Raw genomic sequence first — 27,669 nt, forward strand, 5'->3', positions numbered from 1 at the left:
TGGCCATGATGAAGGTCTCCTAGTACTTCCTGTTATAATATTTTGCTTTAGTTTTTTTTTCCAGGGCTTTGCCAATGTTAATGTATTTTGGCTAAAATTATTTTTATCTGATGTCGGTCTCTAGGTTTTTGAATCTTTGAATTGAAAAGTGATTGAACTATTTATAAGAAGAAGGCTAGATATTCTGCTTACATAAAAAAATAGTCTGACCTCTGTTTTTTTTGAGCAAAGACAAACATTTCTCTGCCTTTGGATCAGGTATGTGCCTTTTGCCATCCTCACAAAGCCTTTCGAGTTTGGTCAACTGTTTCAAGACATGGAAAAAACCACAGTTACCAAATATTCCATAGGGATTTACTAAAGCCTAACAGCAAATATTTCCAGAGATTTCATCTTCTCCGCCTTGCACAGCTCCTTCCCGTGATCAGACTTTCCATACACTGTCCTCACAGAATGACTGAGCAGTCACCAACTGGGTGCACCAGAGGCCAAAACAGAGGCAACCCCTGTAGTATTGCCCCTGGGTATTACTTTGAGCTACAGTGATGCTATGTGGTGGCACCAGGAGTAGGGAGCCTCTCACTAAGATGCTAGAATGCATCTTAGGGCTCCCAAATTTTAGTTTGTGTGCTGTTGGCAAGCCTCCAGCATTGTTCCTCTTTGCCACTAGCCTGAATGCACATAGAGAGTTGGACAACCTCAACAAGGCCCTGTGCAACCACATCTAATGGTGAAATTAGTCCTACATGATCTCCTGAGGTCCTTCCCAACCTGAGTAAGTCCATGGTTCTGTTCTTTGCTGTCCATTTCCCTGTTAGTGTGTGTAGGCCTGAAGGCACCATCCCAGTTGATGGGTTTCTGTAGGTATGATGCACAAAATGAAAGTAGTCTGTATTAGTTTATTTTTAAAAACAAGTGTATTCACAACACCTCGTTAAGATATATTCAAGATGCATAGACAAGTATACTAAAATTAAGATTAGCAGAATGATCCCTGCAGCCTCAGTATTCTTCCAACACATATTTGCATTGGAACACTGACTTTAGTTTTGAAACTGCACTCTCTTTCTGTTTTCTCTCATCCATATATCTAACACGGATCTGTTCTGGAGATAAAGCAGCACTGAGGAGGATTGGTGGATGCTAACTACAGTTGTTGAGAAGATGCAAGGTATTTTCTGAATGAAGCAGGGCATGGTAGAAAAAAAACAAGAGCTCCAGGTTTGGATAGTTGAAGTCTGCTCTGGAGAGCTGGACAGTATCCTTGCCTCTTCATTGAAATGTTCAGGCAGTATATGAGATTGTTTTTCAAACCTCAGCAGGCTTAATTAGATTCTGCAGTTCATTCATTTGCAGTGAAGTCAATTTGAGTTTTACATGTGGAAAATCTGTGAGATCAAAAATTATACCCAATGGACACATAGCACTATAGAAGAAAACGTCAGTTCTGGATGGTAGTATTTCTGACTTCTGTTAGACTCTCTCTCCCCACACACTTTTTCACTTTCTCAATTAGTTTTTCTTCCATTTTTATGTCAGTGGTTTTGAAAGGGTTCTTGGAAAAAAAAACTTTCTGCATATACTGTACATGTTTTCATTTACAGATCAGTGAAATGGATAGGCAGATAAATAAATAGATAGGGTTTTCTGAGCTTGTGAAATATGTCACATCATATAAAACACTCTTCTAAATCTGTTTTGTCAAATGTATCAAATGATATTTTTGAAATTATATTTCTGGAATATGTTTTCAGCATTTCTTATTGCTGTTCTTGATATATACACCCATGTTTGACAGTCCCTTAATCTGCCTGACATAAACTGAATGAATAGCAGCATTTAAAAATATGGCTTCAGGGACTCCTTAGGAGGTTTCTTTGTAAGTGTACATTTACTAGTTCATCTGTAAATTTATTTTATGAGGTGTTTAAACCTCAAGAAAACTGAAAAGCATAATATTAAAGCCTGGTTTACATCTACTGAAGTCAACGGGAACTTTGCAATTGACTTTAATGGTAGCCTATGTCCTCTAATTATGAAAGTGGCAAGGATGATATACACAAAACCACAAGGAGAATTTTCTGTTTCATCATATCCTATTCTCTTTGCAGATGCATAAGAAAAGTACAATGTGGTTTGTTGTTGAATTAAACAATTCGGTGTCTGGACCTAATCCTGAACTCCATTGATACTTTAGGTTGTGTTTTCCTTCTCAAAAGATCACAGCCTGCTCATTCTTTCCATGGCTCATGAAGGTGACAAGGTAGGAAATCCAGCCAAATTTTCAAAAGGCTTTCAAAATTTATGCTTTTGGTTTTGGTCTTACATCTGCCCCATGGTATGAGTAATGGAAGAAGTTGATGAAGCAGTTTTCTTCCTAATTGTCTTGTTTTTTTGATGTCATCAATTTTGACAGCGTTCCTGGAAATGCGTGTAATATCTATAGCACATATGTACATGTTTTCCCTTAGGTTTGCTGAAGTGTAGTAGAAAGTTTCCATCATGCTATTGTAATCCCAGGCATCATTTTTGTATTGTGTTAGTGAAAGTGAGTGACAGTACACCACCACAACAAAAAAAGACTCCCAGAATTCAGCTTTTTTTTTCCTGTTAGTGTAACAAGCATGGCATTTTGAACAGGCTAGATCTGGAAACTAATTTGAAGTAGTAAATAATGCTAGACAAAAATTCCCACAAGTTTCTCGTTGAGTCTGCTTCAGATATTACTCATTTGGTGGCTGAAATACCGGTCTTGCTTCACACTTCTGATGCTTGTGAAAGATTTAAATATTTTGTTGGTAACTGGAGTTGATAGAGCTGCAGACAAGAGTTTGCCACAAGTTTTTGGTTGAGGCCATGCTCAGTTAGAAAATGCCACTTGTGTGGGGGTGGAAATGCTGTCCCTGAGGTGCATCAGCTTCACTGAAGCCTCAGAGGGAGCAGAGGCACTGCTGCCCTGCCCTCACTGCTCCCACCAGTCAGCCCTTGGGATTCTGCTGGGCTGATAAGATTGCTGGTGTGCTAATAAATAATGAAATGGATAAAGTCACCTCTTAAGATGGACAAAAGCTAGACCACCGAAGTTAGAAGTGAGTAAACTCTATTCCCTCCCGCCCCCAAGTCTCACCTACCCCAGCATAGCCAGCTCCCACCTTGTCCCTGCAGTGGGATAGCAGCTCTCTGGCTTCCTGGTGGAGGGTCAGACCTTTCTGATCTGCCACCCCAGGCCTACTGAGTCATCAGGCTGCTACCCCTTCAGGTTATCCTTCCCCCAGGCTTCATGGGAGACTGCTTTTTTTGAAGTGTCCCAGTGTTAGGGCAGCCAGGAATCCAGCAGCCCTGGGGTTTGTGCTGTCCAGTGATGCAATTGCTTTGGGAGTGGCCTGGAAATATTGTATACTGCCTTTCTCAAAAAAACCCCGTGTGTCATAAATTCTTCCTCAGAAAAAAAGAAGTGATTATTAGTAGTTATTGCTGGCCTAAGACAAAATTTGTTTGTGTCAAAAATACTTTGGAGGAGTTAGTAAAAGAGAACCTGTAGAAATCATTCCAGATGACTGCTGTAAGCCCTTAGTTCATCTTTATAGTCTAGACATGGACAGAGATCTCTGTAGCATAATGAGAGAAATAAATACCTACTGGAAATTATGTGTCTATGTGAGACTTAGACTTGCTAGATGTAGGTTGGGGAAGGTGTGCAGAAGTAGGGACCTATTTCTCAAGGTACCTATAAACATGGTAGATGAAATACTTCTTCACCAAATGACTTCTCAGTCAATCCTGGTTTAGAGTTAGTTTTGAGGACCACCATGACTTCTGTGGAAGAATAAAAATAAAAGAAACTTCAAAACAAGTACTCACAAGTTGAAATGTGGAGGAGGTGTGGGGTTTTACTTTCACGTGTGAAAACTACCTAGAACTTATATCCTAAACAAAAGAAAAAAGACATTTGGGAAAAGCACCACATCTAATTTGATGGGTAATCATCACAGAAAAGATGTTGGTAGATAACTCGAGGACAGAGGAAAAAGACGGATCAGAAAAAAAATTGTGTCTTGGAAGGCAGGATATACAGGAACAAAGTAAAAACAAATGAAAGGAGCTTGAGAAAAATAGCAAAAGTTTCTTAATCTAGGAAAAATTTGGGAAAGAGAAAGACTCTTGTGCTGTGAAGAGGAACTGTAATTTATGTTGGATAAACTAATTATGATCTAGCAACAGAGTAAAGTCTGGAGGCTTATAGTGGGTATGGAAATGGCAGATAAACAGCCAAAGGTGGACAAAGCTTAGGAAAACTCACGGGCTCAATTCAGAGGAGTAGGATAACTGTAGTTCCAAAGTTCAGACAAAACAGGTATATGAAACCATATGTGTGACTATCTCGTAAATAATAAAGGGATCATTTGACAAGAACACGGTTTCTCTGTGTAAGAAGGGAGGAAAGACCCGCGTGAACAAGAGCAGCAGGCCTATTAGTCTGACTTCAGGGGTGCAAAGCTTTAAAAGAGATCTTGAAGGAAAGCAATTTCTACATAGTAAATGGGAATGGGGCAGGGGGAAAATTAATTAAAAAAAATCTCCCTCCTGGTACATGGTATGCAAATCTGGTACTTTGATTAGCTGGAAAAGTGACAACTTGTAGAAGCTAACTTTTCTGGATCTCAGTGAAGAATTTGCTGCCATACAGCAACATATTTGATATATCCCCAGAAAATATATTTCTCTGAGAAGAAGGAAACAAATTTGGAAGTAAGGGAAATGTAAGGAGAAAAGAAGTGAAGCAGCAGTTCTTTAATCAAGTTTACTTGCTAGTTTGAGTCAGGTAATTATGCTTTTTTTCCCCATGGAAATTATGTCCAGTGCAGTCTATGGTGTTTAGCAGTCCTGTGCAGATGCAGAAGGCACTTAGAGTGTGGATTCTCTCTTGCTTTGCTCTTACCACAGTTTAAAATATATGACATTTTGACTGAAAGTATATGTCTTCAGATGGAGAACCGTAAGTGTCCTTCTGGTGTTCAGGGTAGGACTGGGGAAAGGGACAAAGGGAAACAGTGTGGAAAGCTAAAAAAAGACAATGCAAAAAAAGACAGTGCAAAAAATATGCAACACTCAGGAACCTTCTTACTTACCACCACTGTTGTGGTTCTGTATCTGTATCAGTTTTGGCAGCCAAACTCCCATATAGCCCTAACAATTCCCAAGAGGAAGGAAATAGCAGTGTACACCTCCTCTGCTGCCCTGTGGTCTGGACAGAGAGACTCTCTGCTCGGGAAAGAACACAGTGAGCTTTCAACAAGGGTGTTGAGGGTAGCGTGTACTCATGTCTGCGATCAGATCTGTCCCACAAACAGAAGTGCAGGCTGATGGGTTGGTTCAGGTTTCCAGGAACTCTGATTCCCTACACAGCATTTCACTTCCGAGCGTTGCTCCCTTGCACACTGAAGACTCCCAGCACTCACCAGCCTTTAGTACTCTGAAAAAATGGACACACTTCCCAGTTGTAAATCGAAGTCTTCCAGACCTCTTCAGGCCAATGTAGAGTAAGTGACATTCCCCAAACTTATGTAAGTTACCTGGTATTCATCCTTGTGGGACAAATCCTTGGTCACTGAGAAGTGGTGACATGGTGTCTGTGCAGCCCAAAAAAGTTACTGCACCCTAGGGATAAGCAGTTCCCTCTGACTTGACTGCAAAGGACTATGGTTGGAAGGAAATGAATTTCTCTGTTTGCCTCTGAGAGCGACAAACAAAAAGGTACATGCTGATAAAGTCCCTTACAAATGCAGAAGTCATGTCTCTATTTGTCATGTAAGACAAATAGAGAAGACATGAGATAAAGAGAGGAAGGTAAGGACCTATTTTTTGATGTGAAGAAAGTACTCTTAGAAGTACAGAATCAACCAAAGTAGGAGGAAACTGGTTACAGGAGGAAAAAAAGCTACACGTACAAAACTATTGAGAAGATTAAGCCATGGTATCATTTATGGTTATTTCTTCTTCTGTGTGCATCAGTTTAAACTAACGTTTAACTTTGATGTTAGGAGTCACTTCTACTGGCTGTCCCTGAGGAGATAGCTGAAGCCAGAATGCCCTTGAGGAAGAGCTTCTTGGTCATAGTGTGGTTTAGCAGCTAAGGGAGTCTGGATGAGCTGTGACTCGTCAAGCTCATCATATGCTGCTTGGTGGGGGAAGGGATGGGAGGACTTCTATGGGAAATTATGCTGGAAACACATTACCAGAAGTGATGAGAGCACTTAGAAACATTGCAGCTGCAGTGCTGTGGTCCAAAGCAGTTTCCTAATAGCTGCTGGATAAGAACTGGAATGGGTCTATGGCAATCACACACATCTCATGATTAAGAGAGCAAGGCTTAAAACATTGAAGTTAAGAACATCTCAGGTGAAAGAAAAAGAATGGGGCATGAAAAGCATTCCCAGCTCCAGGTTTATTCCATGCAATGTGAGTTCAACAAGTAGAGTGAGAGAACACAAAAATGTGGCAAAATTCAGAGTTCTCATCCTTGTGCAGAGGTTTATTTGAATCCCAGGCTGTTTCTATCCCATGCATGCATTTTCTTCACCATGTGTAGCATTAAAAACTGGAATGACTGCTTAAGGGTGAGCAAAAACCTGAGATCAAAACTCAAGCTGACCTCTAATGTTACAAGAAAAGCAGTGCTAATGCTTTGGGATTAGAAGTGTCTTTTTGCTGGATTCTAGCACAGAACTGAGACAGTCATAGTCAATTGTTGGTAATGATGTGCTCAAGAAGACAGTCCTTGAGCTAAGTGGAAGCAGCTAGAAAATGTTTCTGTAAAGTTCCTCAGGGTTCACCACAAAAAAGTAGGAATATATTTCCATAAGCATTTTTTCTGCAATATACTCTTTGCTTTTCTGCTAGCTCAAACCTTGGGATGTCGAGGCTAGCAGAGATTTGGGGGTTAGATCAGTCTTTCTGCTTCCATGCTGCTGCTGTTCACAGCAATGTGCTTGCCTTGGACTACTAGGAAGGCATTGGGATGCAGCTGCGCTCTTCATGAAGTCATTGCTTTGTTAAGAAGGTTAAGGAGGATAAACCACAGTTATGATGTTTCCAGGTTTTGATAGTCACGGTTATATGTGTGACAAACATGGACACTATAAACAGAAGTACCTACAACCACAGGTAGGACTGAAACTCTCATCAGCTTTGCAATAAATATGTTTAAGAAAACTCTCTAGATCTATACCGTCTTTTAAAAGTCTCATGTGTCTTATATTGAGTTAAGTGAGTTTACAGAGTTTACAGAAAGAAACCCCCTTTTCATGTGTTTGCATTTACCAAAATAAAAACAATTTTTGGAAATCAATCTTTTAACCATCAAAATAATGCAATGTTATCTTCTTTTCACAGATGGGACAACTGAAGGAACACATTTGTGAAGTTACCTGCTCAAAGCCATAACAGACGCCAGTGATAAATCCAGGAACAGAAGCTAAGTCTCCCAAGTTGCGGCCTAACACCATCAACAAGCCAATGTAATCAACAAGAAAGTTTGTCTTTTGATGTTATTGCAATACCTATATATTATATATAGGTTATACCATAGCAATACCTATATATTAATAATTTACCCAAGACGAACACATTTGAGTATGTATATTTGCCTATGTTCTTGTAAATAATTCAAAAGGTTTCTTTGAATTCTAATTCTGAATTTAATATCTAATATATATATATGTATAAGATAACTGGGCAGTTTTTCCACAACAATTTATTCATAAGTCATGTTTAAAACATACAGTTTAGAGTCCAACTTTAGGGTCTTCAGGGTTTGGAGCATCTTACACTTCAGCTTGCCTTTATAGAAGACAGTAGATGGTTTGCAGCTCAGGAAAAGGAAATAAAGTTGTATATTGTTCTTAGCATTGGAAATCACTTTTAGAAATATTTCTGTGTGTTGGAAGCACCAAAAGCTCGTGTCTGACTGTGGTTTAGCTGTAGGGGAGGCTATGGCAATGGACTCAGGCAGCAGAGGAGCTATGATTATGGAAGCCCATTAGAGAGCCTAATGCTGCCTGGTGTATTGAGCAGTGTCGGACAGTTTTGGCAAAGGTACAACTTGCTTTCTGTCTCTTGTGGCTGTGTCCTCCTATACTGAGTCAGAAACATGTGCACAATACTTCTTTGTGAGATGCTGATCTTTCGGGATGTTAAGCACCAATAGTTGCATTAGCAGCTGGTTTTACTTGCAGTCGAGGCTTTGAAGCAGCACAGCAGCTTTTTGCATAGGATAGGGAGTGTTTCCTTCTAGCTTTCACTTCAATCTGACATTTTAGTGCTGTGGCTTCCCAAAATAGGGCTAGTGTCCAACACTGAAACACCATGGAAGCATTGTCTTAGTAGTAAGTAGCTTTGTGGTTTATTAAGAGCAAATATTAAATCAGATTGGAAAAATATATTACTTCTACAACATACTCCTTATAGGACCTTTACAGTTTTCACATCTTTATTTTCAATAGTTGGCCTGGACACAGGTGATGAGCATGCTCAGACAATGTGTCAGGTTAACTGCAATCAAACCCATAAAGTGTCTGCAATTCATCCATGCTTCTCCCACCAGCAGGTGTCATTCTGGAAAAAGGAAAATATTGTAAATTCCTGAACTGGAGAATTTGGCTGTGACAAAGAAGAAAAAAAGTTTACTTAAAATATGGCTTTTGAAGGATACTTTATTCCAAATTAAAACCCAAAGAAAGCTGGCTTGTCTGCATTTTTTAATAATCTATGTGCAGTGAGTTATCCTGACCTATAAGTAACAAAGGGCAGACAACTGGTAAGGCAAACCAATGTCTGCTTAAAGCTATCTTCTGCTTTTTATTGTTCTCTGTGACATGTTAAACACTGCTTACTTACCCCCCAAGACTATAAAATCAGTGATATTCATCAATCTTCCCAAAGGAAAAAAAGAATTAGATGTTGAATTCAGATCTCATTTACTTCAATGTAAACTTGAAGTAATCTCATTGAAGCAACTGAAATCAGTAGAAATGTTTGGAATTTAGTCTGAAGTAACCAAAAGAAAGTAGTATTTAACTTTCTACTCCATAAATGAGCCTCAAGCAGAAAATAATCTCATAGTAATTTTTATGTCTCTTATAACATTTATACTTTCCTTTAAGTGTTCATCTGGGTATTAGCTGTAACCTCCTTTAATATGTAGAGAGTCTTTGATTTCCCTTATCACAGTGAGAGAGCTATGGCTGAGTTGTAAAGAACCAAGACCCTGCTGGTTCGTTGTGAGGGTTCCTGATATACGAAGTCTAGTCTTCTGGCTGTTAAAAACAAACTTACTGTGAAATTCATGCAGGAGGTGCCTTGCCCACCCTATAGGCTACTAGAAGTTTGTTCCAACCCATCATAGCTCTGATGATTATAAATATTTTTCTGTCTTTCTGTCTTTTAAATTTATCCAGACCCCTTGTATCTATATTGTCCTTTTGCATTAGTTTTTTCTCCTACCATTTACATCAGCATGTAGCTGAGAGGTTTGGGCCCAAACACCCTAGACTGAACAAATACAGTTTGCATAGTTTTCTTCCAGGAGCTCATTTTCCATCCCCTGGCATTACTTTAAGTTAAATTTATCTACTTTAAACAGGCAAGCAGAAATGTGCATCCTTTGTTGTTGCCTTGTATACAACATTAATGCAACAGCTTCCACACCCTACTAGAAATACTTCACCTGGTAGGTCTTAGCCCTGTATCTGATTTCTTTCTGGTAGATTCATCACCATCATCTTCCATTTGACTAGTTCAGCCAGGCTTATCTTCTCCTTAGCCATTTCTAGAACTATAGAGGATAGTTTGCTACTATGATGTGATGCTCCACCAAAACTCTTCTTGGAATTAAAGGGAAATTTGCTTGAGGAAAAATATAAGAACAGGCTCCAAGGCTTGGCTGCAAGGAGCACATTGAAGTGGGAATCAATTTTACATTTATAAAATTTGTATTTGCAACAAAGTAATGTAAAATAGTACATAAACTTAGAATTAAAAACTTCACTCTAAAATAGCTAAAAGCTGTATTCTTAGATTTACATGAAGCCTGTATTACTGTTTTCTGACTTTTTGAGTTTTTAACTTTGAAATGTAGTGGTATTCTAAAATTTCAAGTCAGAAAGTATAAAAGTATTGTGAATGTGACTAGTTTATTACGAACTTTATAGGATCAAGATAACAAGCAGTGATGATCTCCAGCAGGTTTTTTACAGTAAAGGATGAGATTTATACAACAATTTCTATATAGTTTTTACTAATTTTTTCCATGTTTTTAGCTAAGTGAAATAATATAAAATTCTGTTTAGTCTCTTTTGGTTTTTAATTTTAGTGTTAATGTGCCTCTACAAATGCTTAGCAAAATTAAAGATACTACATCTGTGAAGGTAATTCCATCTAAGGTGTTTGATTTCAGTTTAACAGGACATAGAGGCAGGAAAGTAATTTCATATCTAACAAGTGCAGAGTTACTATGCTCAACAGGATGCTGTCAAGAGTCTGTTTTGAATTACGGTGGCTGAGCTGAATCTGTGTGTGAATTGGGAGTTGCTATTGTTGAGACTATGCACCACGAAAGGTCCTGGGGCTTCTCATCAGGACCATAGGGGTTTGATATTCAAAACTGCTGGGAGTCTGGCAAAAGGAAGCTTGATTCTTCAGTTTGGGGCATGATGCAGGAAACTAATCGTGCTGAAGAAAGCAGTGATTTCAGGTACCAGGGCACTTGGATAGAAGGAATAAAAGAAATACTTGGCATTAAAAAGAAATAATTGCATTGATTACACACACAATTAGAAACTTATGTTAATCAGGTCCAATTTATAATGGTCAGAGGGAAGTTAAAAACCTTGAATATATTAGTTAGTGTAGTTATATACGAATTGTACAACATGGAGTTGAGCATTTCTAAATTGTTATTTTATAACAAGAGCAATTCATTGTATATAATATATACAAATTACATATTATATATGTATGAAACATATAACTCATCTTAAAATAAAATTAAAGCTATTGGAAGGTAGCAAATTCTGCATAAAATTCACCACAGGCATTAATTAGGATTGTATAGACAGAGAACACTTTCCCATGGGCTTTTTAAAATCACTTACTAGCATCATGATTGAAAGGAATTTGGATTATTTTTACAGAAGTTAAAAAAATGAAATGGTTACAGAAAAGGTCATGATGGATGGTGACTTAGAAAGCAATCGTAAAATCTAATTTAGTAATGTACAGTATTAATTGTATGATTTGCGAGTGAAGTAGAACTGTTTTCATGTTTTTTTTTTTTTTTTTTAAGTGTTTATCAATCTTTTTCAGGATGAACCCCCAAAGCATGGCTGTAATGGTTGTTTGAAACAAAAATAGACACTCTCTTGCTGTCATTCATTTCAGTGATCTCTGGGAGTCTGAGCTTGAATGAAGGTGGGAGAAAATTCCTACAGGGAATTGAGAGTGGTTTGTCCCTTAAGAAGGATGTAATGGCATTTTTAATGCTTTCACCAAATACCAGGACATGTGATAAAAGTTTATGGATTGAGAATTAATTGAAAGATTGTGAAATGGGAAAGAATGCACATTATGGGAAGCCTTGGAGAGCTACAACCTAAGCTCCTAGAATATCACTGGAGTTGATGGAAACATCTCTGATGACTGGGGTTTTTTTTTAATATAATTTGCCAGCCCCTGTAGCCCTACCCAGACAGACTGGGGAAATACATTCCTTTTATTAATATTAGTCCAGGGGACTCAAGTACATTTCAGGCAGTGAATGATATAGTTGATGGAATTTGCTACAGAATTCAAATAAAAAAAAAAGACAGTGGAAATTTGTACCTGTGGGTTGGTATATGTTTTAAAAAATGTTTTTCTACAGATAATGGGCTTATATCTAAACTTTGTTATTTGCAATATAAAGGTTTACAGTTTTATATGTATTAAATAATACATCTCTATGATAAAACATGAAATATTTAATTAAAACAATGACTAAAAGTATGTAACTATGTAAATATTACCTAAATCCTGTGTGTAAATGTTACATAAACTGTTTAATTTCTAGGGGTCACTGAAAACACTTTAAAATTTTATACAGTTTTCTACACTTCCCCCTCCCCTAGTTTTTAATATAATTGCAGGTTTAAAGTTAATCTGTCTATTAGTTTTTTGATATTTGCCGTTGTGTTAAATTTTACTGAGGAACAATTTAGTTTGGGGAAACCATTGAATCTGTGGTTCATGTTGTTTGAACAAGAAGTCCCTGAGTATTTGTCCCAAATACCAGCATTTTTACTACACTGGCAGCTGTATGTTTGTGGTCACCCGATGGCAACATATGCAAAGACTGTATACAGTGGCAGTGCCTCTTCCAGAGAATACCAGGAGGGAAACTGGATGTGGCCGATGCACACATAATTTGCTCTTCTAGGTGGAGGTATCATGTAGACAGCACTTAAATGACACTTTTTATTTCTGGATAAGATGAAGGTAAAAGATAGAAACCATTTGAAAGCCATTGCTTATGTCCCCTGAAACAGACTGAAAAGAATAGCTCCTCTGAGGCACAGCTTAAAACTGAACATACACAGAGATGTGTCATTAGTAATTCTGAAAATGTGTTTACAGTGATTAGATAAAATATTTAGCCACCATTTAAATATTTTAGTACATACGCAAATTTTAGGTGTCTACTACACTTAACATTTCCAATAACTGGTTTCATTAGGATTTTTAGTGATACAAATTAATAACAAAAGGCAGTAATACAGAGTGCTGTTATGAGGCCAAAATACATGTGGTTTAAATTTGAAGAATTAAATGTTAGCATTTCCCTATAGAGAAAGGTTATTTGGGCAGTGGTGTACTGACATTATCACCACCCACAGAGAAGGGGACCTGCTAATCCTATTGGTTAAGCAGAAATGCAAAAAAGGAAAAATGTGGGTCTAGAGGGTTTGCTTGGTGTAAGTGAATCACACAGGAGAAATGCTGATACCCAAAATTGTCGTAGTGACTTTCTTAGATGGTTAGAAAAAGAAATAAGCATGGGATATTTTTGTCAAGTTAGAGGGTTTAGATTGCTTGCTAGGTAAAATCAGTCCTGGTTATTAATGTAGTGGAAAGTTAAATGATGATCATGGAAATATGATAATAAGTGCTGTCTGATAGTCAGACAGAAACAATTTTCTGAGTCCATTAAGAATAATCCAGTGTGTTAACCATTCGGCTGAAGGGCTGCTAAGAAAACAAATGTGAAAGTGAATAAAATAAAGGAAAGCTTCCTTCAGGAAGGTGTTTCTGGACACTACCATGCTGCTTCTGGCAAATCATATTTGATAAGATACAAGTAAGCAACAGCATTCATTTAGCAGAAAATAGTGTTATCTGTATCTCTGGATTTTTGTTTAAACAATCATTAATAATAATCTTATGGGATCTAGCTAGAAACAAACCTATTAAAAATAACTAATAGCAAATACTAATTTGCTACTATTTAACGTTAGTTTAGTCTGACAGCTCTGGGATAGCTTCGTCTATTATTCCTGGAAGAAAACTACATAAAATTGGGTGGGTTTAAGTAGTTTCATACAGACATGGTACTGCACAGAAAAGCTAGATATTAATATCACTACATGTAGGGAGATCTTGTCTCTGGCCCTCAGTCTGATGGTTTGAACATGGGCTGAGCTACCCCAGGCTACCAGTACTCTGCACTTTGGCTTTTGAAACTTTCTGTGTGAGAGATAGTTTCAACATGAAACTTCAAAATACAGTGGTTGACATTCAGTTTTGGTTCGTTTGAAGCTAAAACTCAAAGCAAAACTCCTGGAGTATAGAACTGTATGCAGGAAAATATAAGAAAGTTAACACAAAACTTCTGCTAACTGAGCAAACTAGTTTCACTCAGCTCTTGAAATAACCCCTTTCTGCAGATTCACTTTTCAGTTGCACATGTGTGAGATGTCAAAAAATGAGTTGGTTTCACAACCCCGTGGCACAGATGAATGCCACAGCTCTAAGGTTCACCCTCTGTTCTTGTCTTCATTCTCTGTCTTGGTTGATACTTATGACATCTGCAAGAGATGAAATTTTCTCAGCCCCAGGTTAGTTACGTTCATTTGTAAAACAAGGGATTTGAGGTAAGACCCAAATTCCAGTCTATATGTTTTTATAGTTGTATCCAGCACTGAGAACTCATTTCCCAAATCTGTAACAATGCTCTACATGGCTCTGAGTCCCAAAATGACAGAAGCCACTTCATCACTTGGAGGTCATTCAAGGATTCAGGTGTTTTAAGTTCAAAACCTGATATTTCAGAGATGCTGAACACCTGCTGCTCTTCCTACCTGGGACGGGAGCTGCAGGAGCTCATGCCCCTGTGAAGATCAGACCCCTCATCCCAATGTGCTCTTATTCACAGTGGGGTAATGAACAGTCTTCTGCTCTGCTTTCAGTTTTTGTAAAATTTTAGTGTAACAGGCTTGAAACAAAGTGATGAACTGCAGTGAGATTGTCCTGATGGCATCTGCGATACAATTAATTTTTTTTTTTAGTAGCTGATACAGTGCTGTGTTTTGGATTTAGTATGAGAATAATGTTGATAGCTCACTGATGTTTTAGTTGTTGCTAAGAAATGCTTACTCTGAATCAAAGACTTTTCACTGCCTCCTGCTCTGCCAGTGAGTAGGTGCACAAGAAGATGGGAGGGAGCATAGCCAGGACAGGTGACCCAAACTGGCCAAAGTGATATTTCATACCATAATATCAAATAACCAGTGGTCTTGTGCATATGTATTTTGGTTATTCACATGTTAACTTTTCATGATGAACTGGTAACTAGAAAAGTGCAAGGGGAATGGCTGAGGTTGTAGTTCTAAGGGTATCTTGAACTACAGCCCACAGGCTGATTCACACAAGTTACACGAGAATTATTGTGAGTGGAATTTACAATATAATGTCTCACCTTTGCACGAGAATGAATTTTATATCGTGTGAGTATATGTTACGAAGAAAAAAAAACCACTGGGCTGTTGGTGGGACACAAATATTATGTGACTCTGAATCTCACTTGGTATTTTAAACTATGAGAGTTTAGATTTGAGTCATCTTAACTTGTAAGTAGGATATATATATACATATATAGCATGCAAGCTGTAAGCAAGGCTTCTGTTTTGGTGCTATTTTCCCCTCAAATCGCAGATTTGGTTCTCTGTTGCTGTAAATCATTATAGCCTTAATGAAAAATCAGAAGTCAGATTAATTGCTTCCAAAATTTGAAAAGAAACCTGAACTAGAAAGCTGAACAGTCTTCTATTTTCTTCTTCTCTGTTTGGCCACTTTGATTTTCAGAGCCCTTGGGCCACCAGACCATGTTACACCCATCTTTCACCCCTACTTCTCCACGGTGCTTCCTGCATGGAGCTGGTTTTAGAATTTGCCCAATCTCTAATTTGTCCTGTCAGAGCACTCAGCAGCATCTAATCTTTCATTAGAGGCAGAAACTTTGTTAGCACTGCTCAAAGTGCATCTTTAACCCAAGACCTTCATTGGAAAACTCCACTACTCAGAGCAAGAGCTGGAGAAGACGGCCCACAGGTGCCTGCTGGCAGCCCCAGAGTCACATGCAGGGAAAAGTTATTTTTCTTCCTTTTTTCCTTTTAATTCAACACTTGACTTAAAACATGCATCTAGCCAAGCTATGCAGAGTGACTTGCTGAACAGAAGAGTGTAAGGTAGGATTAGAGGCTCCACTTAAGAGAAAATCTGCTTCAGCCTAGAGAACAATCCCACCACAAATAAAATTAACTTTAAAAGTAATGAGATTTTCCACTGTTAACTTAATAGCAGCAAACCACATGCTCTAAACAATGTTCTAATTTTTTTTTTTTTAAATAAGGACTCATTTTTAGTAACAAACCCCAGACTAATAGGCCTGCCATTTTTCCACTGCTGGAGGAAAACCTGGACTCTTGCTGAGCTGTATGGTGAATATCTCGGAGATATTTGAATCTACTACTAATAAAAAGGCCTCTAAAATGCTAGCATGGAGGAACGCATTTAAGGTAGAAGAAATGGAAAAAGTGGGAAAAAGAAGAAACATCTCTTTGATCTTTGGCTCTGTTATTTTTTAGATTATATTTCTTCTGAACTTCCAAAATCTTCATTAACAAACGAGCTTTCTTTTAAAAAGTATTAAGTTATCAAAACATTTGCCAGGTTCTAGTATTAAATCCTAGCAGTCAGCAGTGTTTTAGTTCAGCCATATCGTTTTGCTGAGTAAGTTATGCTAAAACTTAAAGTTTTCCCCTTGAAATGATCTTTCCAAATGAGATTGATATTGTGAGAAAAAAAAAAAGAAAAAAGAGAAGGACGCCTTCATCATGAGGAATTATGGAATTAATTTTCTTTATATACTCTGTTTGCACAAGACATTTTTGTTAACTCTTAATAAAAATACCATTCAGCTGCTACTTTCATTGTTTTTATCCTGGGACCAATACAACATTGTCATTATTGGATATAAAGTGCTGTAAAAACAAATCTAATTTGTTAAGTTTATTTTGATAAGAAATAAATATAAAGGTAGTGCATAGTTTGTACAGTGCTGCTATCATAGGACTCCTGGGTATAATTTATATAAAGAAAATAAAAAAGCATACATAACTTTCTAGTTGATTTCCTTTAACAGGGCTAATTGAAAACAGTTTCTGTTATTTAAAAGTAATTTATTTTAAATATACTTTTTAAAACAAAGTTCTTATTGATATCCATTTTAAGTATAATATTATCTCAGTGTGGGATACAAGTAAAAGGTCAAATCTTGTAGGAGTTTTCTGTATGACTCAGTTCTGATCATAGATAAACTTATCGGGGAAACCAAATTAGTTAACCTTTTCAGTACCGAAAGCTTGTTTTAACAGGCTACGATTGTTTCTTTCACAAATATAGCAATTCAAAGCGTATACTTTTGTTCTGAAACATGAAAAAGAGAGTGCTAATTTCCCTTTTTTCTCTCTGATAAAGGGCAAAGGCTCATGATTTTAACATGAAATTAGACTTGTTGAGGTTCAGTATGATGCACAATAAGCAATACACTATGAATTTTTACTCAAGAACTGCTGTGCTTAGTGGTAGAGAAACAGATGCGTTTTAAAACTTTGATTATGTCTGTAATTTATGGACATTGTTAAAGGATATATTTTTTCTTGCCCGGTAGCATAATCCGTATGTATGGATCTGATTACTGGAGCACTGAAAGACAAGATGGCTGTAGGCGGCATATCTCTAGAAATGAGCCTCTTTCCATATGGCTTGGTAGGTTGTTCAATTCCTATCTGGTTAACTGGTTTGTGATGTTTCTCAGAAGTCTCGTCAGCTCTGCTTCCTCCCTTGTTTCCATTGCAGCAGCACCAACTATTCAATGACTTGGGTTGTTTCAATACACACAATCAAACTCAACACCAGCAACTGCCCTTCTTTCTTAAAGCCAAGTCCAGAGTGATTGAAAGGCTTTAATGGACTTCAGCTCTGGGACCACACTCATGTCTGAGAAAAACTCTCACAGATGTTGATGAACTAAAGCCATCTTCAAGGCCTTCATGCAATCTCACCTCTATCGGTGCAATTTAATGTGGAAGCTGGGGCACAGTTTGACTCATAGAGGGTTTTGTCTGCAAACTCACTCCTACCACCTTTACTAATTTTGCATAGTATTTACACTCACTGACTTGTGCGAGGAAGTTGTGCTGAAAGGGATTAAAAATGGTGAAGTCTCTCGGGTGAAGAGCTTTTGAGACACAGATATTAATGGTATTTCTAATATTCAGTGAAATAAACACATTAAAAAGATCCAAGAGTGAAGATATCTAGACATCTGGTTTTGAAGGTCAAAGAATGTTGAGCATTAGCTGAGCTGTAGGAGTGTACTGATTCTGCACATTGAAAAGTAAAAAAAAAAAGGTCTGTAAGGCATGTCCCAAGTTGAACTCTCATGGGCTTTGAGTGGAAATTTTGTCAGACCTGGTCATATGCAGTAAAACATTCATCTCATGCTGGTAGTGGCAATGAACATTTTTTTTCTTCCATAATTTACAAAATATGCTCAAGTAGGTAGTTAAAGCATTTAAATTCTTCCATGAATGGAATAATTTGACATGGTATTTTCTAAGCAGAGAAATAACTGGCACTTGGGGAATTGCTTTGTCACTCTCACAAACTGTAATTTCTTCCAAATGGGCAAAATAATGCAATTATCTGGACAGATAATGCAGCACACTTGGCGTACATGGTCAGTGAAGATAGTCTTTTATTTCATGATTGTTTTGGAAAACTTTTGGATCACTTTTAATTATTAAAAGAGCAAATTCATTGTTTCTTTGTGGACTAGTCATGCTGTATAGTATTTTCTTTTTTTGTTCTATTTAAATTTAGATTGTTATTCATACTTCCTGGCAGTGGTTAGAAGAGGAGGATGACTGAGAATTTAGTAGGTGAGTTAATCTCATTTTTACTGTGTTTCTAGAGCCACCCACTTTCCCTTCATATGGCTTGACACCAAGAAGTTCTTAAAAGTTTTGCAGAGTGAGACCAAAGTTTTGTCCTTCTTCATCCCTCCGGCTTCTCTTCTGCCTTGTTTTTGCCACTGCCCTTCACTCTTCTTCACTTTTAGCCCTTCTCACCAGTCCAACACTTGGGTCACCTCCACACGTCTTCTGCCTGCAGATGCCTGGTGGGGTTGACAGTGGTTTTTTGAGGTCAGGGAGTCAGTAGAGAGTGATTAGGTGGCTGCTGACTCAATGGGGTGAAGCCGAGAGGTCCTCAGCAAAACCACATCTGTAGCCCCATATCCTGAAAATGAGCATGCCCTTAATGTCCACAAGGAATCCTTCGAACATCAGGACTGCTGAAACTTAGTGGATTTGTCTAACAGGTGAGCACAAAGTGGTGTTGAAGCCATTCTCCCTATTGAAGTGTTACAGCTTCCTCCCCCTATAGTGGGTGTCAGGGGGCATAATAACATGAAGGTTCATACCACAGCTCCACTTTCAGCCTCAGTGATTGTGGATGGGTATCCTCTCTTCTATTTGGCCAATTATTTTCATGTGGCTTTTAGAAATGCTGGTAACTTTGAGATATTTGGCTTCTTCGGCAAAGGAGTTCAGCAACTTTTCAAAGGGGAAAGACAGAGATGTGCCCATGCAGATACTAAAACTGCCTTAAAAAACAGCAATAAGTTATAGACAACAGAGAAATCTTTTTGGTGTTCTTGCACTAGTGGTTACACTAGCCCTTAGTAAGGATTTTCAGAAGGAAATTAGCTGTGGTGTCTCTGCGTGTTTCTGACTTACACTGAAAGATGGTCGAAACAGACCTGGGATACGCTACCAGTCTCATTATCTGAGATAATGAGAATAAAGGAGATTGCAGATGGCTCAATGCATTGTTTAACAGGTATATTAAAAAAGTGTCCTGATGTCAGAGAAGTATACAAGTCCTCTGTGATAAATCTTCTTGGTGCACCTCACAGCTTCTGAATTCTGCTGTACACTCTCCACTGCTTCCATTACTAAAAAAAGCTCATTGTCCTGAGACTTTTAAATAAAACACTGCCAAAATGTGGCATCTCTAAAGTCCTCATTTAGCAAGGGGCTGGAGAGGTCATTCCTCTTTCCACTGCCATGCTGGATCATGGGTGCTCAACAAGCATGACTGCCTTGCTTGGGGTTTTAGCAGTGAAACGTACAGGATTTTAAAGTCCAGAAGTGACAGTTTTGAGCTAGAGAAAGGTTATCTCGTTTTTCCCCTAAATATGTCTGTTGGTCTTGGGAAAGATGTTGCCTCTTTCCACAAACCTCACCACACTTACAGCCCTGGACTATCTTGGCTGCAACAACAGTAAAAATTACCTTCAGCTTTTTATTTTCTTTTCCATTTCAAGCCCTCTAAATTATATGTTGACATTCTCACTGCAAGCTGAAGAGCAATATATTTCACAATATTGCTGTCTTCATGTGGGACATGTGGCGTGATGTTGAGGAATATGCCCAGAGCAGTGTGACGTGGACTTCACCTGCAGCCAGGTACAAGGAGCAAAAGTTGCAGCAGCTGCCAAAGGAAGGGTTCATAAAAGAGTTGAACACTTTGAATCAAAAAGGGAGAGCTGTGAGTGTTTTCAAGGATCAGGGCTTCAGCTTTGTGCAAATTTGGATTGTCTCTCACTGATAAAGAAATCAGCCTTTTTGATTGCAGTGATAAAAAATTGCATGAAGGTTTCTGCTTCCCTGCTTCCCAATGCCTCACAGACCTGATTATGGGTGCCTATCATCAGTGATTATGGACCTGAAACCTTTCCACAATTACTGTGGTTGCAGTTCTGCAAACAGGAAGCAAGAGTGAGATATGATCACTGAGAGTGGTCCTGTTTTGTCTGTGGGTTGTGTGGTCTTCTCTAAAGGTTGACTGAACACAATGTCCCACCATGGCTGATTTTACTTTGCAGTATATTGTCTCTAAGAAAGCTGAAGCTATACAATTCACCCATTGCCCTACTGCTACATTTTTGTGTTCTGAGAACAACAACAAAAAAAATCAGTCTCTAATGTGCTCTTTGACTCATTACCCAGCCGCAGAAAGTGCTTCAGTATGCAAGTACAGGAGATGTGTTTGTGTCTGGTCATCTCTGGAATGCTTAGCCGCTGAGTGAGTGGCTGGGAAACTCTTGTGGATGGCTGTGCCAATGATGACCTGCCAGCACCAACAGCCTGATCTCTGATGATGGGGAGGGAACATGGGAGCCTCTGCAGTGCTGAGAGTCTGTGGAATGCTGGGCCTATGAAACTGGAAGGATGCTCCATACCAGGATCTCTTGGTATTTGCTCAAGTCCCTTAGTGCCTTACAACTGGCATTCAGCAGTTTGTAGGATTAGGCTTTTGCTGGCTGGAGAGAAAAAACCTCATTTGTGCAGGATTTCTGTGTATGCAAAAGGCCTGCTAGAAAAATGGTGAAATTAAAATGATCACACATGTCCTTCACTTTAGGAAAAGGGAGCTCTAAGTGAGAGCATGTGTGCTCCAACTCTGGGGCTGAGAAAATGTCAGTCTGATGTGCTTGGGAAGTTCATATTGATACAAACAGGGAGGCTCCCTGCTGCCCACAGATTTCCCACATAAAAGTCCTACTGGTAGCCGTGGGAACTTAGCAGCAGCCACGCTGTGGCTAAAGTCACCACTCTAAAAATGTAGTGAAATTAGTGTTCATAAAAGTGAAATACATGCCACAAGAATGAAGATGATCTGATTCACAGCCAAAATTACATGAGTTCTGGCATAAAAAAAAAAGCAATTAAATTTTGCAGTTACTCTGCCTTTAGGAAGAGATCACTGGTAAATTTTTACAAAGTTCCTTTGAGAAAAAAAACTTGGCTTTTCTCAAATCAATTTGTTGCACCAAAACATACCCGCCTCTCCTGAGCGGTGCCCACGATGTGACACTGGTCATTCGGCCCTGTGGAAAGGGCCCATCCTGTGCTGCACAGTGGCCCCTAGTGAAACTGAGTAGTTTGTTCCAGAGTCTGCGAAAAAATTTCCAGCAGCTGAGTTGTTACCAATTTCAGTTCTGCCTTCTGATCTGACTCTCATTTCACTCAAATTATGCCATTTGCTTTGTGTATTTTTAAGACAAATAAAAAAACCTCATGGGAGGATATGATGGACAAACAGACTTGTCCCAGTGTAAACTGAGCATGAACCTGGGACCCAGAGGCAGAGGTGATACTAGGAATAATGCAGCTTAGCAGTATCATTTAGCACCATTTTCAGTTTGAAGTTCCCTTTTTTGACTTTTTCTGCTATGTCTGCCATAAGGAGAGGGGACAGCTATGCTGGCTGCCACTCTTGTTACTAGAATTTGGATTTGTATGCTGCATCTCTGTTTCAATTACAAAGACTCATTCTCAAACAGGTACTCTTGTCCTTTGCAGCATTTTTTTTCTTGCACCACAAGGACCTGAAGCATCAGATCTGTAGATAAAGCATTGAATGAGGCTCTCTCTCTCTGTCCTTTTTCCTTGATTTTCCAGGAGAGATGCTACAAAGCGACAAGCATCACTCCCTTAGCTCCTTACAGTGTTCCTGCCACCACCATGCTGTCTTGCAGATCAGCAGCAGTAAAAACCACCTTTGGAAGGAGGTGACAGCTGGCTATTGTGCTCACTGGGCAGAAACTACCTTCCCATCCCCACCCCCATGCCAGCAACAGCTTATGACAACAGCACTCTTAAAAATAAAACAGGAAATGATTTCAGTAGGGGATGTGGTGGCTGACAGAGAAAAGTGGGGTAGGTCTGAAGTGCAGTTGTTCTTTCAAGTAAGCACCGGGGCCCCGCAGAAAGGTTGCAGGGGAATGAATGTTGGTGCAGTCTTTCATGTGGCAGAGGGATCTGTGCTTGTTTTTGTTGTTGCTGCTGCCAAAACCCGTTGTGGTGGCTGTCCTCGTGACTGGGGTCCGAATGCTGCTGGTTGCGGTACAGCAACATGTTGCTGCAGCTGCGTGGTCCCAAGGTGCTGTCAGCACACACTCATTAACTGTGTGGGCATTGTCCAGTGGTCTGGCCTGCATTTGGACTACCATAATAAGCCCTTGACTTCAACATCTTAGCTACTTCCTTGCATTAACTACAGCTGGGATAGTATTTGTACTCTGGCCACTGAATAACTCACTTGCCCACCACATTCCAGTATGAGATACTGTTTTGGTCTAATGCCTGAAGGAAATGCCTACATAACCTGCTATTTCTTCTAAGAAGAACCTTTAGTGTTTGATTGAATTATTGAGTTGGGAGGCTTCAGGTGTCCCAGCTCTACATGTTGCTGAGAGCTCCTCATCCTCCCTGTTTCTTCTGGGGGGATCAGCTGGAAGGAAGAGGTCTGGGTGAGTGCTGATCCAGAAAGGCTGAGCAGTCAGAGCCTCTCAGGCTAAAAGATGCTTCTTGGTCTCAGAAAGCTGAGTGTTTTCTTGGAGGTAATGTTTCCATTTGTGCATTTGAAATGCACTTTTGGTCTGCTTCCACCAGCTTTACATTTATTTCTCTCCCCATCTAAGTGTTTTTTTTCCTGCAGCATTCAAATGCTTGAAATAGAGGTTCAAATCCCTCTCTGCCTTCAAACACAAACATACCATATCTGGGTCAGTAAGTCCCTGACCTCCAAATTGCTGGAGGTTGACAGAGTATATCATGGTAGTTTTATTATAGGCTTGCCCTCATCCTGTACTCTTCCCATCTGCTATTGTCAGCTTTAGAGATGGGATATTGGGCTAGAGGGGCCTTTGCTCTGACCTCTTATGGACGTTTTTATGGTCTTTTGTCTTTTTCTGGGGCCTCTGGAGGCTAATAAAGATTTTGTACATATAAAGAAATCATTGTGATCCAAGAAGAAGTTGTGAGCATAGGAGGGCTCTCCCAGCCTGGTGCTCCCTGGGAGCAAAGGTCTGATAAGAGAAGTGGGTGTCTGGCAAGCACTGATAAAACAACTTCCAAAGTCTTTCAGTTGCTAGATAGATGGTCCTCAGTGGGTAATGAAAATAACTCTTTCTGGACACTTCCTATCATACGGTTTAGGATTTGATAATTTCATACAATATGTAATTTATCATTTGGTTTTCTTCTAGCAGTGACCCACAGGCCTCATTGGAAAAAGCAGATCTACCTCTCTCTTTTGGCTTCTTAGTTGGCTTCTTCAAGGGATACAGAGGTCACCAAAATAGACCTGTGTCTCTTTTGCCAAGCCCTGAAGGCCTGCTGAGAAGCGTGAGTACTGGTGCTTGTTGTTTAGTGTTATCTAAATGGAGCAACTCCAATATCACAAAGCTGTGCATGGGTGTCAGGCTCCCTGAGACACAAGGTGTCTGTGCTGCCACTGGGTATGAGCTCTGAGATATCTTCACTGCACCAGGAAATACCAAGAGGGTTTTGAGACAGCAGAAAAGCATCTGCTGAGACTCCTCTGTGAGCTCTGTTTTCTCTTTTGCCTGCCTCTCCTCTCTGTTGGGTCAGAGGGAGCAAGTGGGATAGAAATCCTTTGTGTAACTCCATTTTCCTTTCCCCTTTTCAGTTTGCTTCTAAAAGACATTTCTAGGTAAGGCAGAGCAGCCTCATGGCTGAGAAAAGACCTCAGCCAGACAACGAGGAAGTCTTGCACAGCTGGCCCAAAGACCTAACCTGTGCCTGCCTCTCTTTGGGGGTAGCAGAACTGCTTTGCCACATGAAGACAGAGGAAAGAAGGATAAATATTTTGGTGTGAAAAAAAACCAATAATCATCAGACAAGGATTTTAAAAAATCCTGTCCATTTTCCCATCTTCCCTTGCTCTTCCAAGCCTAGAAGAATCCCCTTCAGTATGTCATTAAGCCTGTAAGAAGTCCTATTCTCTTTTTAGTTAGATGTTGCAGAAGGGTTTAGAGCTATAGTTTCCCAGTCCTGCACTGAGGCTTCTTAACCTTCGCTTGCATTGTTGTGATCCCCATGTCCTGAGCTGCAGCTTCAGTATTGACAGTTGTAAAGAAGATCCTACTTTTAAAATCATACCCCCATTCATGTTTTGTGCACTCCCAAAATAGACCTGAAAACTCAGATCTCTGTGTGCCCAACCCTGCTACCCCGTTCCCCAAAGGGCCACAGCCCTGCCTCTGCAGCCAGAGTACATCAACAGCATGGAAAATTCAGTAGAGCTCACCAGTTACCTGGGGAAGGAAAAAGGTTTCACTTGCACGGTGGGTGCTTTCCTGCATATTGTGTTCCTTTAAAAAACCCCAGCACTTTAATCAGAATGAGCAAAGTGTATGGTCCTGCTTAAAGGCTTTTTAAGTGACACAACTTAAGAAGAGTCAACAGTTTGTTTTATGTTATTCAAGTGTCAATGCAATATACAGGTTGAAAAAAATAATTCACAGTGAAAAATGCTCCCTTGCTCATAGGATCAGTTGAAAATGCTGGTGGGGATTCTGCTATGAAACCAGAAAACACCCCAGAAGCCAACTTGTGAGAGTGTCAGACTCTTGTAGAAAGTTAAGGTATCTAAATATAAGTACGCGCTTTCAAAACTGCTATGGCTGACTGTTCATGCATCTCACTTGCTTAATCTGTGGGGATCCTTTTTTACTCATTCAGGGAGGGAGGCAAAGATCACTGAAGCCAATAGAAAGATGCAGAGTGATTTCAGGAGGTTTTAGGTGAGGTCATGAAGTTTGCTCCCTCTGACTGCCAGTGTCCTTGGGTCTTGCTGTTATCCAAGCCTTTGGTGGCCTCTACAGCTGCTATAGCAGTTTCTGAATTGCAGTGAGATGATGCAGTTCTCATGGTTCATGTTTTTGTGATGCCTGCCCTAGCCCCAGCCCCCTCACACCACAAACCAGGGACTTCTAGAAATGCGGCTGAGAGAATCTCTCCACTGATGGCAGTCCAAGTAGACCTGGAAATGAAGACTTTTGAACTTTTTTTGGTAACAAAAACTAAAGGCTACTATTCTCACACAACGACATAAGGTGAGAAGGTTTATGTAGGGATCAAGAGCATCCTTTACAGAGGCTGAAGTCACGAACATGCGCGTGACTTTAGTGCAACCAGGGTCCACACACAGGATTTGCTGAAAGGCAGATGTTTGCAGGCTCACCAAAATGGAAGGATTTGGCTGTATTTCATGGCTGGGGAATAAAAAGCACAAAACTCCAAAGCTGCAGTTTACTGCCTGGTATTTTTTAACACAAATGTGTTCACAAAATAGTTGGTGTCAGCAGTCGTTTTTTGCAAAGACGGCTATGGCAGCCAGTTGAGTTACCCAGAGGCAAACCCTGCACCCAGGCATGACTGCGGCTGGTGGACGCAGCCACGTCCCACAAAACCTCGCCAAGGACGATGGGTGTGAGCAACAGCACTGCTTTCACAGGGTGCTCTGAAATTCAGCTCTAGCTGAGCAAACCTGGACGCTCTCTGGGAAGGCCGGGTGCTGGCTTGGCGTGGTGGCAGGGACAGCTGTTGAGCATGCAGACAGCCACCCACCCACAATGTCTGCAATGCACACAGCTGCTGCCTGGCTGCGTTACAAAGGTGCCTTGCAGCAGCACATGTGCCGGCTGCGATACTGGTGGCTGTGAGCCGTGCTCGGGCTATATTTTACAAGTTCATTTTCTATGGCACTGCAAGCACAGGCACGCTTTTATGGCATCTAGAGCATTTTGCTGAATGATTTGGTAGTATGCTACTGACCAGACAGCACATTTCCAGATTTAGATTATAAGAGGAAAACAGCAAGTGGTAGGTTCAAGTGCAGGTCAGTGGATATGTTATACCAGAGCTCCTCCGCTGAACGCAGGAATACTCGTGCTCCCCTATGACCAATACTGTGAGCTGCTCAGTAGAGATGGCCTAAGGTGTTTGCTTTTATGATTTCAGTACCATTCAAACTGGGGAAACACTGTTATCATGTTGTAAACATAGTTTTTATTATTGCAGAATATTTTTGGTTGATATTTGGGCTTCAAACATAATCATATGATGTTAATTTCCTCCTGCTTTCTAGATATATTAAGCAGCATTTTAGCAGGAGATTTTCAGGAGGAAAAAGAGGATACAGTTTGGAGGAGAAAGCAAAGACAAGGTGTAACCCAGACCATGAAAACCACAATTGGTGCTGATGGCCACACTATGGATACACATGGAAAAACAAGTACTGAAGTACAATGTCATTGGCAATCAGCATGAATAAGCAGCATTTAAATATCTCACCTGTGATAAAACCTGAGTTTACAGACAATGTAAACCAACTTACTGACCCGAATTATGTTCACCACCAGAAATGTTTTTGGGAGAGTATATCCTGATGCCTTTGTTTAGATAAACTTTATGTCACATTTTAAGTTCAATATTTCCTTTAAAGACAGGCCAGATCTGCACGAACACCCTCTCCCTGATCTCCCAGTGTAAATGGCAATTGCTGAAAACATGGCAGGTGTGATATCACCTGAGAAAGCTGTGTACTGTTTCATTACCACAGAGAGAAAAGCACTCTTTCTCACTCTCAGTAAGCTGAACTGCTTGTGAAAGCACAGCCTGGGCCCCTTCCCTGTGTTTGCTGAGTAAGATCTGGCCCATGTAGGAGTTAGCAATGAATAACCTGCCCCGAGTTATAGTTCAGGTTGCTCATGGCTCTCCCACATCTTTTAACATAACAGTATTTTTAATATCAGTGTGCATCATGTTCCTGGTTGTTGCAAATCATAGTTTTTGGGAACATTGTCTCTGTCCCTGGGCAGAAAGGAGACATGAGAGTTGGGGGGCAAGGGATGGGGAGCATGCCTATACCAGAAGGGGAATCACCTGCCCCCAGCACAATGTGCTAATTTGCTTATTAATTTAAGTGTTTATTACTGTGACAGGGAGACTTGGATTGGTTGGAAAGCTGGGGTATTGGCAGCTTTACGGTTTGAGGTTCCAACACGTCCTCTGTGAAGGCTGGCTTCAGTGGGGCAGCTAAAAACACAGTAAAACACACATAGGTAGTAGCACTTTCAGGCTGATAAGGCTTATTTTTCAGGATAGTGTCTTTTTCCCAAACAGCAGGCTGCTTAAATCCCAA

At 39.8% G+C, this 27,669-nt stretch overlaps 1 long non-coding RNA gene across 1 annotated transcript; it reads left to right on the top strand.

Moving 5' to 3' along the window:
• The first annotated feature begins 1,092 nt into the window (after positions 1–1,092).
• Positions 1,093–7,508, top strand: LOC108639416. The gene is made up of 3 exons (XR_001920454.2): positions 1,093–1,171; positions 2,198–2,263; positions 7,393–7,508. It is a non-coding gene; the product is annotated as an uncharacterized LOC108639416 (long non-coding RNA).
• The last annotated feature ends 20,161 nt before the right edge of the window (positions 7,509–27,669 follow it).

The sequence above is a fragment of the Manacus vitellinus genome, unplaced genomic scaffold, assembly GCF_001715985.3.
Source record: "Manacus vitellinus isolate BGI_N305 unplaced genomic scaffold, ASM171598v3 scaffold_2_pilon, whole genome shotgun sequence".
Lineage (NCBI taxonomy): Eukaryota > Metazoa > Chordata > Aves > Passeriformes > Pipridae > Manacus > Manacus vitellinus.